We start from the raw sequence: 18,617 nt of genomic DNA on the forward strand, positions 1-18,617 counted from the left end.
GTGAACTTTGTTCAGATGCCGGACAACCCGCTGGGCGGGTTGTTTTGTACGCAGCTATAGACCACTGGTTTCTGGGGTAGTGCGCCGTTTTTTGTCTGGCAGTGAATATGTTAATATGATCGTCAGATCGTCTTAGTGATTGGTGTGCATCACAAGCACAACTTTCTTCATTGCGCATGCACCGATCTGTATTTTAACACTGTAGCAAATACCAGCGTGAGCTACGCGCTACGATCGTAGCCGATAACAAAAGCGCCTACGTAGAGAAAACCCGGCTAGCGATTGCTGGAAGTGAATGTGTTGAACACGGGGATGACGTGTGTGTGCGAAATTGTCTTGTCATGAAGTCATAGTTTTATCTTAGGAGCTTCACAGACCTTGCAACAAATCACAAGTGCTATTAGAAACATTGCCGACTAAGTAGGTGTGGCAAATTCAATAGATCAAAATGCTGTAATGTATTGAAAATCAAGGTTGCAAGGTAAGATTACAGGCCAATTCGAACGTATGTACGCACGTAGACATACGCTGACATTAGAACGATATCTAAAAGATATAATTTAGTTATAGTGCGTCAATACATTCACGGAATGCATGATAATTAAAAAAATAGATAAAATAGGTTAAAGACATCATTCTGTGTCAGTGTACTTTCAAATGGGCCTAGCAGCTGCTAGTCTATAAACCTGTGCGTGTAAATCAACCTTTATCGGTCATCTGTATTTTGCCTTCGTTTTCGTTTCACGGCCGAGGAATGGCTTGCGTCACGAAAATGGAAATATGTCTCAATAATTTTTAATTGGATGTTGAATGGTAGGGTGAACAATTTTTGGGATTGGCTTTGATTCAGATGTAAGTAAATATACATTATTGTGCATCATAAAGTAAAAAAATACACAGAAAGTGAAAAACAAGTTTAAGACTGGGTAACAACAGGCGGTCTGTTTGATGTTTATTTTACTAAGTTCGATAAATTTTATAATTTGTAAAAAAGAAAGCGGATTATCTCGGATTATGAACCTAAAAGCGGTTCAATAAGTTCCAAATTACGACTTAACGAAGAAGTGTTGAAAAAAAGTGTGTGTCGTTAAGAAAAGTTGATTCGCCGTCAGTTTTGTAACGATAATAAATAAATAAAATAAAAAGCATTTATTTCTGACAATATCCATAGGTAATACAAAAACACAAAACAACAAACAATCAAAATATTTACATATAAATTACAAAAAATAAAATAAAAATATGAATTAAATTAAATTAAAAATACGGATAAATTAAATTAACATTATTCATTACATTAAATCGAAATAATTAAGTATAAAATCTTTCTGTAAATCATCGTTTTGCCTTATTTTATATTGAAATATCGCTTATAGTTTATGAATTGAACACCAAAACCAAGTTTTTATTTAAATTTATTGCTCGTTACAAAATTGTCAGCAAATAAATTTTCTTAACAACTCACACTAATTGGGTATACCTACTATTTTCTAAAAACTTCCAGGTACATACAAACGTATACAAAAAGTTTGCAATTAATGTTTGTAGGTACATCGTTATGTACTTCTGTCTGTATCATTTAGTCACGCGTTAAAAAGTGACATTTATTTTCTCTCATGATAATGATCCCTTAAGCCTGCTGATTGTCAACAAAAAATGTATAATTCCTGGAATCTTGGAAGCATCTATACCCGGTCAAAATGTGTTGTCCAAATGATATCACAGTTATAAACGATTTTGGCACCCGTGCTTGTATTTTTCTTCCTCGTTTCGTATTTGGCGTTCAGACGGACAAAGGAAATGTGTATTACGCACTTAATGTGCCTTGTGTTGATTTTATTTGAAGTTTGTTTTGTTATGAGCGTTGGCGTTGAATATTGTTGAATTTGAGTATGTTTTTATGTGTCAATATAAAAATGAAGTTAACACAATGATGAAGTGATTTTTTTTTTTTTGAAATTTGCTTCTGTATTTTTTTCTCATAGTATTTAATTTGACTATGACTAACAATTTAAAGCACTGGAGGTAGTTAAGATTTAAAAATGTTGTTTTGATTATGTTGATAATAAAATTATGAATTACCTATAGGACCAATATTTAAGTGAGCGAATAATATCAAATCTGTACAGTCAGACCAAGATAAGTTGGCAGCAATGGGGTTGGCAACTGTCAAAGGTTTGCATAGATGGCGCCATCATAGCTTGCCCCTGTCTCTAGTTTTGTTCTATGAGATTTGGCTTAAAGTACTGGAATCCAGGTCACAAAATTCCAAAAAAAAAACAAGGTTTTGACACAATTCTCGGGATTGACAGGGCAAGCTATGATGGCGCCATCTGTTTAATACTTCGACCGGCCAACCCCAATTTGATAGTCCAGAGGATGCAAATGTCAAGTAAACGTCATAATTTCATAGAAGTTTGACGTTTAAAATAACTCGTGCACCGTCTGGGCTATCAAAATCGATGCCAACTTATCTTGGTCTGACTCTATCATGTAATATCCCAAGGGCTGATGATGAAAACGAATACTTGTACCAGTATTTAAACTTTTTGATTTGCTACAAACATATTAACAACCAATTTACAATAAATCTTCCAAGACATCTTCACTGTGTCTTGTCCGTACTCAAAGTGATATGATAGCTTGTCACTGCTTACCCGCTTTTTTATAACAATTCAAAATGGCGGCAACCAGTGACAAGTAAGAGTCAGTTGATACTCTTTTATAAGCTAGTCATAAATAAAAGTAAGAATAGTCCAAATATAAGCTACTTATAAATAATGATCATTACAATCAATATAAGAATTTTATATTTTAATTATCACTGCAAAAATGTTAAATATCTGGAAATTCACTACCGTAAGCCATGGTATTAAGCTATCTGCAAAATCTGCACGCTGTCAATAATCGTAATTGTTTTTCGTAAAAATTTCCTTAAACGAAAAATTTGGCCGTGTCAAAAATGTCAAGCCGCCCTAAGCATACAAAAACTTGACTAAAAGTTGATCTTCAGATCAGTGATAACACAATTGAGAAAAGTGACGAAATTTCAAACGCTTGAATATTTCTAATGTGAGTTTTACTGCTCAAACCTTGTTATTGGGTAATGTATTAATTAGGTATTCTGTATAATTCAATAAAAAATAACGACCTGGGTACAGTACAAATATATCATGTTTTTTGAAGTACGATTCCCACCGAACGGGTGCAGTCCGAACACATTTCACATTTGTACGGCCGCGAGCTCGTCGGCTCTTCGCTGATGCGTATGGCTCCGAACGGACTCCATCGGTTCTACCATATTACAATGTATAGGCACAATAAAAATGCGCTCCGGTGCGGTCCGACTCCAACCGGGTCGGTATGAATTGTACATTATTCTGCTGGAAAAACCTCTCGATATAAAAACTAGATGGAAAGGCGAATGGAAGTTAAATCCACCAAAGGCCACTGCATCCAACTATGACCCCACGCAAAAGCCATTCGGCTTCCCGGTCCCCAGACGAGAGTGGTGCAGCTTAGAACTGGACATGGATTTTACGGAGAGTACATGTTCAAGTGTGGCTGGAGAGAGTCACCAATGTGTGATTGCGGAGAGCCAGTGCAATCCATGCACCATATCATCTACGACTGCCCAAAGAGAAAATACCCTGGAGATAATCTGGACTTGCTCCTCCCTGATGAAAACGCAGCCCGATGGGTGAAAGAGTTAGATGTAAAATTATAGTTCCTAATTAGTTAAAGTTTCACTAATACTGTAAGCGACCTTACCTTCTAGCCATACGATTAAATAAAAGTACATTATTCGAGTCTCAAGTGCAGAAAAAATATATCCCGTCTATAGGAAGGGTGCAGCGTAAACATTATCTTTGGATTCTCTTATTTCTGTATTATGCCTAGAGGAATTAAGTCCGCCTATTATACTTTTTATGTGCAATAAAATTTAAAATAAACATTTGTTTAAAACTGTACACATTTGTGTACATGAAAACCCTTAACCAAGTGGTGATCTCATACCGACCACATAGCAAAAGATTTATTTTGACGAGCAGAGATACTACAAGGATCACTAAAGATAAATTATCTAAGTGGCCGATTTCCGGACAAAAAAAGGATGTATCCAAACAAATTTTATTGACGTTATGTTTGTCACATTAAAATTATCAGAAAATGGTGGCTTCTGCGTTTCTCCCGCTTAAAATTGATGTTATATCGAAGAAAATACGGTAAGTGCTATGTTGTGTCGAATTTGAATGACCTGTCAATCAATTGAACTTTTTTTCCCATCTTTATTGAAAAAAAAAGGGTTTTTTCACAATGGAAAATGTCACCCTTATTGCGACATAGCAAGACAAATTACACTTCATACCTTTATTATCAATTCCGAATATTTTCATTACCTTTTTCGATTACGGGAAGGCTAAGATTAAGTTAACTTCACCTAAGTTATATACTTATTGTCAGTCAATTGAACTTTAAATATGGCTGTCAATATCCTATGACCATATCTAGGTTGTTTATGATATAATTGATTTTTCCAAAACGGATTGAACTATATCGACGTTTTCTGTAAAGTTTATTATTTTATTACATTGATGGTACTCACCAGAGGGTACTTATTTTGTAGTAACTTTTTGAATTCCAAATAATTTGTCCGTTAAAGAAGCTATTAATGAAATTATTGAAGCTGCAGAGAATTGCTGCTGGCTTGACAGTATTTATTGAATACCGTTCGATACAATCGACGTCATGTATACACATTCACACTCTGCCATGTTGAATGATGAGAAATGTTGTAAGTATTTATTCATTGCACCTTAATTTCGGATTAACCGTTAACCAAATTTTTTAGGTTTCGATACGCTATACTGGAATGCTTCAAATCGACATCTAAATCTCAAATCAACAACATAATTGAGTGCTTTATTATCTTCTTTAGTCACAGCAATATTTTTAATGCGACAAACATTATAAAGTTTCACTTAAAATGCAGTTAATTCGGCATTTTATTAAACATAATTTTGAACGTTAGGGTATTCTGTGACTTGGACGATATGAATAAAATTCATTATGATATTTGCCAATTTTAGGAAAGAAACAATTTGTCGTGTAGTAAATTTGGGACAATGGCTGTATAGTATTTAGGTGCAATGAAATCAAAGTACCTATATATGAGTAATAACTAATATAATTGACGTCGATGTACAACACGTAATGTTTCAACAGGCATTAAATTAGCTTGAAAGCGCCTCATTTCGCGTTATTAGTTCCCAAATAGTTCTGCATCTCATTCATCCGCTACGTGAAAGAAAAAGCGCAACATAAATATTTGCGGAATAATGTTGCCTCAACACCCAAAAATTTTGTTGACTAGCATTAAGAAAATGTAGAATTGCATTTAAAATGTAATAGCTAATGCAAATAATGAATTGCTCAACTTAAGTTAGTACTTTACAATGGAGAAGATATTAAGTAACCAAATGTATACTATATACAAACACAAAAAGGGACTTTGGCAATTGCCACCCAGAAGGAATTATTGCCATAATGCGTGGGTTTGGAATATAAGCCTTTATTTATTTTTTGATTATGGGATAAAAAACATTGCAGTAGGTCAAAGCGCAAAGGCTTTCAAAAGATAAAATAAGATAAGATCTTAAAGCTTTGACCTAAGCGGTACTTACACACAAAAACACGGAATCCAAGTTAGTTAGGTAAACACTAGAATTTACTTGTCATGATGAGGATGATGAACACTTTCGACTAGGTATATCACAGGCGGTCCTCACAGCTCGCGAAGCGGCACTGAGGATACACGATACTGTGCGCAGGAGTCTATTTCGGGACGTCCGCGCGTGTGCCGTTCGGGATATTTTCACCGTGATATTTTACTTTTGGATCGGGAAAGGTCATTGGACAGTTGGGGTTTTTGTCAAAACACGAAATGACAATGCCGGCTGGCTTTTGGATGTATACTCGCGATTTCGCAAATAACCAAAGAAAGTCCTTCATGTACAGTCAGCGTCAAATACTTTGTAGCAACCAAAGTGGCCAAATAGTTCGGTACACCATATATTTAGTATGGTGTACCGAACTATTTGGCCACTTTGACTGCTACAAAGTATTTGACGCTGACTGTACATGTTCCCCGCGGAAAATTAAGAAAGAATCAGTTGGAAGGGAGTCTGAATATTTTCATCGACACGTTTCACTACATTGGGAAATTTATTTGGATAATATTTTTATGAAAACACGCTTTTAAATTATTAGTGTTTTGATTTTTGAGTTTTTGGACATGTAACCATAAACAAAATGTTTAAAAGTATAAGTTTTTAAGAGCATTTTTGCGACAAACAATGGGTAAGTACAAGTGAGAGAATCTAGTATAAAGTCGTAACTTATAGAAATCTAGTCATAGGTTTAGGAAGATACTAATTAAATTAATTTTATTTTCGTTGTATAAGATTTGCATGCCCACTAGCTGGTTGAATACACTGTTCTTCGAAATTTCTTTGATAACATTCGCTTGGCTGTATTCTATCGAATAAATTATCTGATATTAGAACCAGTTGAACGTTTTAATGTTTTAACAAAAATAATTAGGTGTATAGGAGAATCTATTAAATAATGCTTAAACAAGTCTAGCAAGAACTTGCATGCAATTTACGTCACACGACCGACTACTACGGTAAACTGCATTCAAAAGTTAGATATTTTTTAACTGAATTATTGTAGAAAATAAAGTTATGAAATCGTAAAAAAATCCGTTCGTACACTTTTCTAAAACAAATATTTAGATCTAATGCATTCTTTATTTTTTAGCCCACACAAAGGTTCTCTTTAGTAAACTATTAATATGTCACTTTGAAATACTAAAACTAGAATTTATAGCCCTCAACTAAGCGATTTATAACATATCAAACGACTCTCTGTTATCGTTAAAGGTTATTTTTTCTTTCGTCTCTTATTTTTACTTTGATCACCGATTTTTTTCATAATAGCACTTTTTTCAGCGTTGCTTTTGGTTCATATATTAAATAACGGACTGAACGTTATAATCGCTTCGCAATGCGGCAATAATAGCAATAGTACTTTCTAAATGTGACGTTCGGATTTAAACTGCAGCTGCATTACTGTAAGGAGAACAATCTCTTATGGTAGAACTGTTGCAAAAGTGTCCAGCTGGCAGCTGTAAACACATACAAGATTTATACCTATCTAACTCTAAATCAATTAAAAAAGTTAAAATAATTACGACTATATTTTGTAAACATATATTTGCTTTGTTATATAAATTAGTTTAATAAGTCCGAACCCTTGCTGTAATTAAGCCATTAATGACTTTAGCAGTAAGTAACTAAACATGGAACTCTGCGATTTTTTTAAAACTAATTGGAACTTTAATAAATAAAAAAGAAAATAGTTCAAAATCTCTCCAATGGCGCTAGGTTAGCACAAAGACATGACATGAACTTAGACGTTATTGACGGAGTGAAATGCGCTGTCTGCGATTTGAATATTTTTATCATATTCAAATAATTTTTCGCGATGTATTGTGGCGCCACCTATTTAAGGTTTTTTGTTAGACACTTTTCATACACAGATTTTATTCACATTACTGTTGCAGCGTCATTTTTGCTGCCAATATATCTGTCAATTTCCTCCATAAAATCAGTAATCACCGCCTCATCACTGCCGCGATTATGAAGTTCATTCCGTCACTCACTTTATCAAGGAAATCGACAGATACAGCGGAGTAAACAACAACGAGTTTGGTAACAGAAATGCAACTGCAGTTGACATCCGCACGTTACCTTTACAAATCCTGCTCTGTCGAAATCTCAGCATACAGTTTAATAGTCAACTACGTCCAGCTTTCCCTCAATATAACATAAACATAATCCCGTCCATCTCTTAACTAATAATATCTAGCTTGTAAACGCTCCATAAATAGCGCATGATACCACAAAGTATGCATTACCAGCTGCTTCGGCAACGTCAATGTCGCGGCCAGAAAGTTGAAAATTAATCACGGAATAAAAGGTAATCACGGTTTATATCCCGGTCGATTTAAGTCTAGTAAAAAAAAAACATTTGGCACAAGCTTTTATTGCTGACTGTACTTTTCTTTCCACAGGCAACTAATACTCATCGAGACAATTCTAACAACACCAAACACAATTTGTTTGCGTTGTTTCATCACAGAGTTCCCATGGCCATGTAACTCCTGTCTCCATCAGAAGATCAGCTCCATGTCATCATAATATTGCATTGTTATCCGATTTACATATGTATGCAAAATTTCAGCTCGATCAGAAATCGGGACATGGGTCAAATTTATCTTCCAAGATTTGACCCACACTAACTAACATAACATGTTGTAAAAAATATTAGGTCAAGAGTCAAGACTTTTTTACAACACGAAGGTAAAGGAAGATACGGGATAACAAGGTTCCGGAAAACAAACAAAGTATGCATTACCAGCTGCTTCGGCAACGCCAATGTCGCCGCCAGAAAGTTGAAAATTAATCACGGAATTTTTTGCATTAATTGGTTTTTATATGAGTGTGAGTGCGTTGGGCACGCAGAGCGCAAATGCATAACGGTGACATTCAAATGTCAACTACAGCTGCATTACTGTTTTGATATTACAACTGTAGCGATCATGTAGCGGTTATAACTGTCAATTTTCTTGATAAGATTTCCTTCCGATGTTAATTTCTTTGATTACGCCGCCGTATTATTGTAGCGATTGAAACGGTATAGATTTGTCATATCTGGCCTTTAATTACATGATATTCAAATCAAGGTACGCGGCATCATGAATGACACGATCTATAAATCCGTCACTTATTTGATCAAGGAAATTGACATTGACAGCATCAGCGTCAATGCCGCAGCAGTAATGTCGCAACAGTAACGTAGCTGAAGTTGCCATCTGATTGACAGTTTTTACTGTCACTTTGTTATTTATGTTGTTTAACACATTCACCGCTGAGCTAGGGCCGTAGCGCTACGTCGTAGCCGATAACATAGGTTTCCCGGTCTCTTCTTCTTCCTAGCATTGTCCCAGCATATTGCCACGGCTCATGGGAGCCTGGGGTCCGCTTGACAACTAATCCCAAGATTTGGCGTAGGCACTAGTTTAAAAAAAGCAACGCCATCTGACCTTCCAACCCAGAGTGTAAAACTAGGCCTTGTGGGGATTAGTCCAGTTTCCTCACGATGTTTTCCTTCACCCAACAGCGACTGATAAATATCAAATGATATTTCGTACATAAGTTCCGAAAAACTCATTTGTACGAGCCGGGGTTTGGATCCACGACCTCCGGATTGCAAGTCGCACGTTCTGCCGCTAGGCCACCAGCGCTTCAACATAGGTTTCCCGGTATGTAGAAAAAATGCTTCGTAGGGGCAAAAAAACACGTCGTGATTAGTGTTGAATAGGTTAAAAAGTGTCACAAAACAGCTTCCAATTTGATAGTTAACATTCCTTCAAAGTAACACGTAAACATAATTAATCCCTTTCATCTCTTGACTAATAATATCTAGCCCGTAAACGCTCCATAAATAGCGCATGATACCACAAACTAAGCATTACCGGCTGTTCCGGCACCGCCAATGTCGCGGCCAGAAAGTTAAAGATTAATCACGTACATTCTGGTATTAATTTGCTTTTACACGAGTATGAGTACGTTGGGCCCACACAGCGCAGACATATTGCCAGGACAGACTTGACAAAGCGGGAAACGGCAACATTGCTTTTTGTAAATTATTAGTAATTAATAACTCTATTACCTAATAATTTTATAACCTAACTGATAAAATGAACACACACACTCACAATACACACACACACACACACACACACACACACACACAGACACGCGCGTAGCTCGTATACTCAATGTAACATAGTTATACTCAGATCATATTACAATGTTCTAATTAGTTACCAATTGGAACAGCGAGACTTTCTGACACAGGTACCTACTCTTTACCTACTAGAAGGTCTCAAACCCTTGTATTATTGTATTATTTTAGTTTGAATGAAATAAATTTACTATTATTTATAAAAATCATTACATATTAGTTTAGGGCAATCAAATAAAGGGTTGTCAAATCCTCAAGTATTTAAAATATAGTTATCTTAATCTGGCAAAAAGGTGAATGAATAAATGATGAGTGGATTAGCTTTTTTAAAATAAGAGATTTGATGTAAATTTTTGATAAATTATCAATAGTAACTGCAAACAAATTGTGTTCAATCAAATCTTTAATTCGTATCTAAGCTTATTTGATTTAAATCAGGCCTTTACAAATTGTTTCTGTATCAATTAAGTTTCAATAGTCTCAATTCAGCTTTCTGTGTGACATTTAAATAATAACTGGCATAATTCACCAGCAAAGTATTTAATAATCTCCTTCAAATATCTAGCAAACTTGCTACGAAGCAAGATACAAATTGAGGAGTATATTATCAAAAGGCCTTATTTCTCTATGGAAACCACACAAAAATAAGGCCTTTCGAAAAGACACCTCAGTTTCAAAACGCCTGAATGCGATAAAACGACTTTGGTTTGACTTTTAATAACGAACAAACGATCCAACTGGCAAGTTTGTACTCTACAAATAATAGGTATTGAGTCGTCCATAATAAAAGGTAGGTAGTCTCATTTATACTTGTTTAAGTTTAGGAGATTTATTATCTTAAGAATGTAATTTGTATTCACTTAAATGAGAACTTATAGACAGGTATATTATTGTAAGTACATTGGCAGCAACATTTAAAAGAGAGTCGGCAGTTTTTTTTTACTAAAATACTATACGATACACAGGAGAGAAAACCTGTGTGTTCATCAAGACTGTAAAGTTTTCTCTCTGGTGGACAATAGTTGGGAGAATCAACTTTTTAGCGTCACTCGTTGCCATGGTTACGATTAGTTGTCCAGGGGACAAAAGTTCATTGAAATACTGATTTTATGGTACTTAAATGTATTAAACTTGTGTTTTTGTGGTCGTTATAACCAATGTCCATAATGGGCCCCCTACTAAGCATGTTAATAGAATGGCATACACCCTCTCTTCAAACAAACTGTGCCACTGTTGTCCCTTGAACAACGGGACAGGATAACAAAACAAAAAAAGTTGATTCACCCAGTTAACAGCTTGTGGGCATGTAGCTAATGATTCTATCCTACTTCTCCAAATAAGTACCCTTTGCGGTGGATGAGGGTTTAATAAGAAAATTGACCTATAGCCCTCAACTTTAGGATATGTCTACTTGAAATATTTATTTTATTAATTTATTTTTTGAATAATGTTGTTGAAATGGATATTCCAATGCATGTCTTCCTTTGTTGTTTTTATTTTTTATTATATTTGTTTGACATTTAGAATTTATTCTAGAAACATTCTAGAGTAGCATTTTTTATACAATTGTTTTTTTTTGTATGACGATATTTTGTGAAATTTTTAGTATTAAATTTGATCTATGAATTATATTCATTAGTATTATATATGGAATAATATTTACAACATCAATAAATTGCTCTGATAATTAGCTTAAGATAATTATATGTAATACTGTCTTACTATTCATAAGTGCTTGTTGCTAGGCCTACATGAATAAAGTATATTTGAACTGAACTGAACTGAACTGAAAGACAACATAGTTTTGAGTTTGACCCAACTGTAAAATAAATAGGTTATTACATACTCGTATCATAATTACTATTGTGCAACGAAGAGGGTACGCGAACAAGATTTACGACGGCTGCAAGCTGGAGTGAATTAAAGATTCTAATTTGCAATATGCTTACACTTGGAGTTACAAACAAGGTTTTTCATCACACTTGCAAACAATTAATTATAAGCAAAATAATTCTTAAATGCGGTGATATTTCAGACATTCGTCCGCTAAATTAAATTTTTGACAGGTTAGGCATCGAAGGCATGTGTCTGGCGAACTATGAGTTACAAAATCGTTATTTTTTAATTACTCGATGCTAGCTAATTATTTTTTTTCAGTGGACTGCATGGCTGAGCTGAGAAAAAATAAACAAGTGCGAGTCGGACTCGCGCACAAAGGGTTCCGTACCATTATTTATAAAAACGGCAGAAAATTATGTTTGTTGTATGGAAGCCCCCCTTAATAATTATTTTATTATGTTTTTAGTATTTGTTGTTATAGGGGCAACAGAAATACATCATCTATGTCTAAATTTCAACTGTCACTAGCTAGCTATCACGGTTCATGAGATACAGTCGGGTGACAGACGGACGGAGGGACGGACGGAGGGACGGAGGGACGGACGGACGGACGGACGGACGGATGGACGGACGGACGGACAGACGGACGGACAGCGAAGTCTCAGTAATAGGATCCCGTTTGACCCTTTAGGTACGGATCCCTAAAAAAAGTTAATTTTGTACGGATCCCTCGGTGGGCGAGTCTGATTCACACTTGTCCAGTTTTCCCTACTTATTCGGGCTGTTGCTTGTCGTTGTACATTATATGAAACCCCTGTTCTCTTAAGTATTAACGTAAAAAAGGTCGAACAGGATAAATCGACGGGTCGTAATTTGTCACAAAGCTTCGCAACGGGTCGGGTGACATTTTTATACGCTGATATTAACTGGCCTATGTATGTTTCTGTGTGTTATTTATGTTGAAGCGGTGGTGGCCGAGTGGATATGACCCGACTTTCAATCCGGAGGACGCGGGTTCAAATCCTGGCTCAAACCAATGAGTTTTTCGGAACTTATGTATGAAATATCATTTCACATTTACCACTAGCTTTTCGGTGAAGGAAAACATCGTGAACCTGCATACATCTGCGAAGAAATTCAAAGGTGTATGTGAAATCCCTAATCCGCAATGTGTTAGCGTGGGGACTATAGCCCGAGCCCTCTCGAGCATGAGAGGAGGCCTGTGCCCAGCAGTGGGACGTATATATGCTGAATTATTTTTATTATTATGTATTTTTTTTTTTCTACGCAGTCACTATTTATGGTTAGTTTTGTATACTTTAAAGAATAAGTGAAAGAAGGTTAACAAAAAGAGTGTATAAGGGAGAAGTAGAAGAGGGAGCTGAAAGGGGTAGACCTCGGCGGACTTTCTCTGATCAAATCGGGGATAATCCTGAAGAAAGGCCAGGTCAAGAGCACCCTAAACCGACGAGCGTGTATGAGGAATGACATGAAAGTGAAGGAAGCGAAAGAGGTATGTCAGGATCGTAGCAAGTAGTAATCCGTGGTCTCTGCCTACCCCTTCGGGAAAGAGGCGTGATTATATGTATGTTTGTTGTATACTTTGCATTTATATTGTTGTTTTTATTATTTATTTATTAGAAGAACAGAGTGAAATGTATATGCTTACTCAAAGGATAAGCATTGCCATTTAACGTGGCAATGCGACCAGCTTCCTGGGCACCATTGGGGGCTGTTTTTATTTATTTATAAGGCCTTTACTTTAAGTTTATTTGTAGTCTATATTTTATTATTTTTAAGATCATTTATAGCTTACTGTTTAATGCTGTGAAATCTCGTTTAAAAAGATGAATCAAGTAAAACTATCTTAGAAGATACACACAAAAATTTAGTTTACGAATTCTAATTATTAATTTCGCATAATTTTTACCTGATTGGGTAAAAAACAAACAAATATTTTGTAGCATATTAAATCAAAAAGTGAAATTTTGTCGAGAAAGTGGCAAAACAAACAATGTAAGGTTGTATTTTATAGATACCTCTAGAGACAACAAAATGTAATTTTGTAAATTTAGCTTAGGGAACGTACCCATACTACCTGAACCGTTTAGAGGGTCTTCAAAATACCATGCTTGGTCACAGGGGCAGAGCGCTTATATTTCCGTCATATAGTCAATATAAGTCTACTCTAGGGAAATTCCGCGCTTTTTCGAGCTATACTTAGCGGATTTTAATATATTCAAATACGGCGCGCTGCGCTCAGCATTTACCGCTTTTTAAACTTGCTTAGTTTTTTTTACTAGGGTCAAAGGAGTAAGGGGGGGGGGATCTTAACGGGCGGCTAACGAGGGGAGGGAGGGTGGTAAAAAAGTATGTTCCCATTATTCCCTTAGAAATATCATGTGACATTAAGCAGTTTACGATGTACTTTCACTTCTGTGTTCCCTACTGCCGAACTTTACACTACAAATGCCAATGACTCCACATAAATAGATGAAGCAGTTGCCAGATTTATTTAAGGGTTCTTTGATGTGTCGATATGCGGACACATGACTATCTAGATAGACTGATGTTGACGCAGTATAGCACAATTAAATGAGGACAAAGCTCGAAATCTCAAGAACAGTAATAAAATTTGGTATGTGTGTTAATAAAAGGCCCTGTTTTCATCTCCAGAATATCTGACGTTTGGGGCCGAGGACCCGTCGTAGCCATCTTGGAAAATATGTTTTCCTTTACTCTGAATCTACGCGCTCTGTGAAAATATGCTTTAGGGTAACATTATAGCTTCTTATATAAATTCGACACATAAAAGTACATGCCTTTGCGGAAAAATAAACCTTTATAGCAAAAACACTTGTGAGTGCTACGAGGTTTTCGTAAATTCATTTTCAGGGTAGATTTTTCTTAATGAAAAATTAAAGTGAAAAGTACAGAATAAATTCACACTCAGATGTAGGGTTGAAAATTCTCGAAAAAATCAAATCGTTTTTTTCAGAATGCTTTGAAATTTTCGTTTTTTTCCGTATTTTTCAGTTTTTTTGGGAAAGAAATGAAACTTTAATACTAATTATTATATTTATTAATCACTGTCACTGCCATCATCTAAATCTATCATACTCGAATCAATGACGTCGTCGACATTAAATATAAATGGAAAAATTCACAAGTTCTTCTCAAAATGCGTTTTTTTCCGTTTATTTCCGATTTTTTTGTTTTTTTTTCGGAAAAATACATAAACTAAGCGACATTGTTTTTTTCCGAATAAAAGTTAAAAAAACATGGCTTTTAGAAAAAAAACGGGAATTTTTCCGGGTTTTTTCAACCCTACTCAGATGACATGACTTACATCACTTTGAATCCTGAGAGGGGATCATATTTTAAAATCGTTTATGTTATTGATATGATACGAATGTTCCGCGAAAAATGCACTGCGAGTCATAATTTGATAAAAACTTTAAAAAATTCGTAAATACGAACTACATAAAAAAGAAACTTTGCATTTTGACTATGTACTATTTATTAGAGAATAATAAAAACTACGTACTTAACCAAAAGCAGTAACACATCTAGTGTTAACTCTTTTTCACAGATTTCATACAAAAATATACTCGCTCTATTTGCACTATTTCGTTTGTTTTATAAGTTCAAAATTCAAAAATTCAAAATTCAAAATTATTTATTTTTAATAAATGTTTTAGAGTCATAGGTGCCGAATCCTCCTTTTAAGTTAAAAACTTGTGTTAGGAGGTATTCGCTCTTTCATACAAAGTTATAATCAGCGCTAACAATAAAAATAACCTGTAATATAATGTTAGTATGCTATTCTTCTATTCTTAACTAATTATATGTAAGCAACTAGCTAATTTACAATGTTAATTAGTTATTAAACTTTCTTATTTTTAAATATATATGTATTAGTTATTTTTATTACACAAGTAATTATGGCGAGTTACTTATTTTACAAAAAGTGAATTTAAAAGTAACATAACAGTAAGGTAAAAATATGTCCATATAAATACACGCGCATACCCCATTCGAACTGGACATAATTTGACGATATATTCAATTCAATTCAATTCAAAAAAAATATTTCAGACTAATGCCCATAAATAATCACAGAAAATAATAACATATTCAAATAAAAATAAAAATAAAATAAAATAAAAATACAATACAATAAAATTACACACTATGTCAAAAGCAAGAAAATTAAAAAGAAATACATAACATAATAGATTAATATTACAATACATACCATTAAAATTACAATTATTATTTCCGTCTAAACAATTACACACTTTACATAATATTGTACACTGTGCCTCTAGAACTCATATGTACGTCATTCCAGTGCCTCCAAAATGTACCTGACGGATTTCCAGGGAGTAGCTGAAGCAGGCTGTTGGAACTGTCACATACCCGGCGCATGAGGGAGGCGGTACGTTTGCGATATATACATTAATGACAGACTTAGATTACCTTATGTTATTGTATGTGCAAAGTTTCATTATGATCCAACACGTAGTTTTAAAATAAGAACGAATCTCCCTTTTTATGGGATTATGACATTCGGCCGAGATTCCTGCGGAATTAAGTTTACCAACTTTTTTCATTGTAATACATGCTTGTCGTGTATACATTTTCTCATTTCCATATCAAAAAACTTAAAATGCAAAGTTCTTAAAGCACACACGTTAAAGATATATCCAGTCCTTTGTCTCCATATGGAGCATCTCCAGACTCCGGCCTTGGCAACTCATTAACGTCACCTTGGCACGTTTTGGCGTTCGTCATTTACTTGCGTGAGAACTAAATAAAAGACGAAGTTTTCTTTGTTCGAAGTAAAGCCGGGCAGTGGGGATGTGTGTTTAGATTACATGCGTGTATATTCTAGGTTTTTGTGAAAGTAGTTTACAACTCGAACGAGAAATATAAATAGGTCAGTTTGGATGTACACGCTGCTTCGCTGTGTTTAAGAGAGAAGTATATCATGTGCATTTTTCGTACAAAAAGATAAAAAAAAATTCCACTTCTAATATTTTCCTTTCTCCGTGATTTTTTTGTATGTTATCGACACAATAAAAAACTAGGTTATAAGGTTTTCCTTTTTCAAAATTTGTATTTTTTTTAAATCTAGTAATTTAATCTAATAAACCTAGAATATAGGAGGAGTCACATGCGCGTCGCCGACCCTAGCATCCCCCCCTCGTTCAGCTCTGGCAACCTTACTCACCGGCAGGAACACAACACTATGAGTAGGGTCTAGTGTTATTTGGCTGCGGTTTTCTGTAAGGTGGAGGTACTTCCCCAGTTGGGCTCCGCTCTAGATCTGGAATGATATCCGCTGTGCTGTGCCCTACCACACAAAGCGAGATGACATTCACAATGCCCATACCTCTCTTTTGGACGTAGTTTAAGGACGTACCCGGGCCCAAAATTCTTCCCTTTTAACACTGAATATTACGTTTATTTTACTTCTAATCCCATTTCCGCTACACAAATCGAGCCACAACCAATCAACACCTAAATGTCGCGTGATAATAATATGTTAAATTAGCCAATCACAGCTCCGCACCCTCATGACACACAATATGCTGAAACCTAGAGTTTCTAGAAACTATCGCCACACAAATCACACTACTTAAAGCTCCATTATATTTGTGTTTGCATCTGTATGAAACATTAATTTCGTTTAAAGTAATTTGTGGTTCGCTAAATTCAACTGTGGAAAAACATCTTGTATTCTTGTTTATGCCTGATAGTTTGTGGTGGCTGCATGTTTTTTCTCTCTCTTTTTTTTTTATCAGATGGGTTTCATGGAGCTGGCCATCGGACTATTAAGAGTCCCCGGCAAGCTTGGCCAAATTTAATCTTTCCATTCAAACGGAGTTTCGTTCTCATTTCAAAACTACGTGTTGGATTGTAATGAAACTTTGCACATATAATGTCATGAGGTATATCTTGTATTGTAATTAGTTTATGTAGCTTCAGCTTATAAAACATGCAAACAAGCAATACAAGCACAAACTATATAAGCCCGCGGTCAAGCTAGCACTTTCCTCTAAAAATGCGTACTGTATGTGTATTGCCATTTATAATAAGTTACCGGACATGTTAAGGAATCTGATTTTAATAAATTTAAGAATTTAATTAAACAATGGCAAATACAAAAATGTTATTATAGTATAAAAGACTTTCTAAATGATACTTAATGTTTAATAATTTCAAAATCTATGACATGTTAATTTAATTTTAATATAATTTAATTTATTTATGTTAGTTATAGAATTAAGTTAAATTATTTCAAATCGATGTTATATAATGTGATTGTGTGTGTGTGTGTGTGTGTCGCCTGAAAAGGTAGAGTTTGGTGAGACTACTAGAGTAGCAATTTTAGCTAATATTTATGTAACCCATTCTCCACATGCATTAATAAATTATTTCATTTCATTAACAAACTAAATAGAGAGAAACAAAGAAAATGAGAGCGTAACTACGGTTGTCTATGGAAAACCAAGCTTGCTGGGGATCCTTAATTGATCCTTAATTAACACAATTGTAATATTGTTAATGAATAAATAAATAATAATAATTATTATTATTCCTGTTTTTACAAAATGCAAAGCAGTACAAATGGCAAACCCTGTTAACTTTTTGGTTAAAGAGAAAAAAGCGGCCAAGTGCGAGTCGGACTCGCGCATGAAGGGTTCCGTACCATTTATGATTTATTAAAAAATCTACTTACTAGATCTTGTTCAACATTTTACCACTTTGGAAGTGTCTCTCGCGCAAACTATTCAGTTTAGAAAAAAATGATATTAGAAACCTCAATATCATTTTTGAAGACCTATCCGTAGATAGGAGTATCATCATAAAATTAAAAAAAAAATTGTCTTCAAAAA

General features: G+C 34.9%; 1 protein-coding gene across 4 annotated transcripts in view; it reads right to left on the reverse strand.

Moving 5' to 3' along the window:
• LOC133523954 (RING finger protein nhl-1) overlaps window positions 1-18,617 on the reverse strand; it is a 174,216-nt gene that overhangs the window by 26,985 nt on the left and 128,614 nt on the right. Inside the window, exon 1 of one of the 4 annotated variants that reach the window (XM_061859682.1) lies at window positions 5,733-5,885. The exons of 2 other annotated variants lie outside the window; for them this stretch is intronic. The gene's annotated coding sequence lies outside the window, so the exon portion shown is untranslated. Of the gene's footprint in view, window positions 1-5,684; window positions 5,886-18,617 lie in introns of those variants that run through there. One more of the 4 variants, XM_061859681.1, reaches the window with a different exon arrangement.

The sequence above is a fragment of the Cydia pomonella genome, chromosome 13 (genome assembly GCF_033807575.1).
Source record: "Cydia pomonella isolate Wapato2018A chromosome 13, ilCydPomo1, whole genome shotgun sequence".
Taxonomy (NCBI): Eukaryota; Metazoa; Arthropoda; class Insecta; order Lepidoptera; family Tortricidae; genus Cydia; species Cydia pomonella.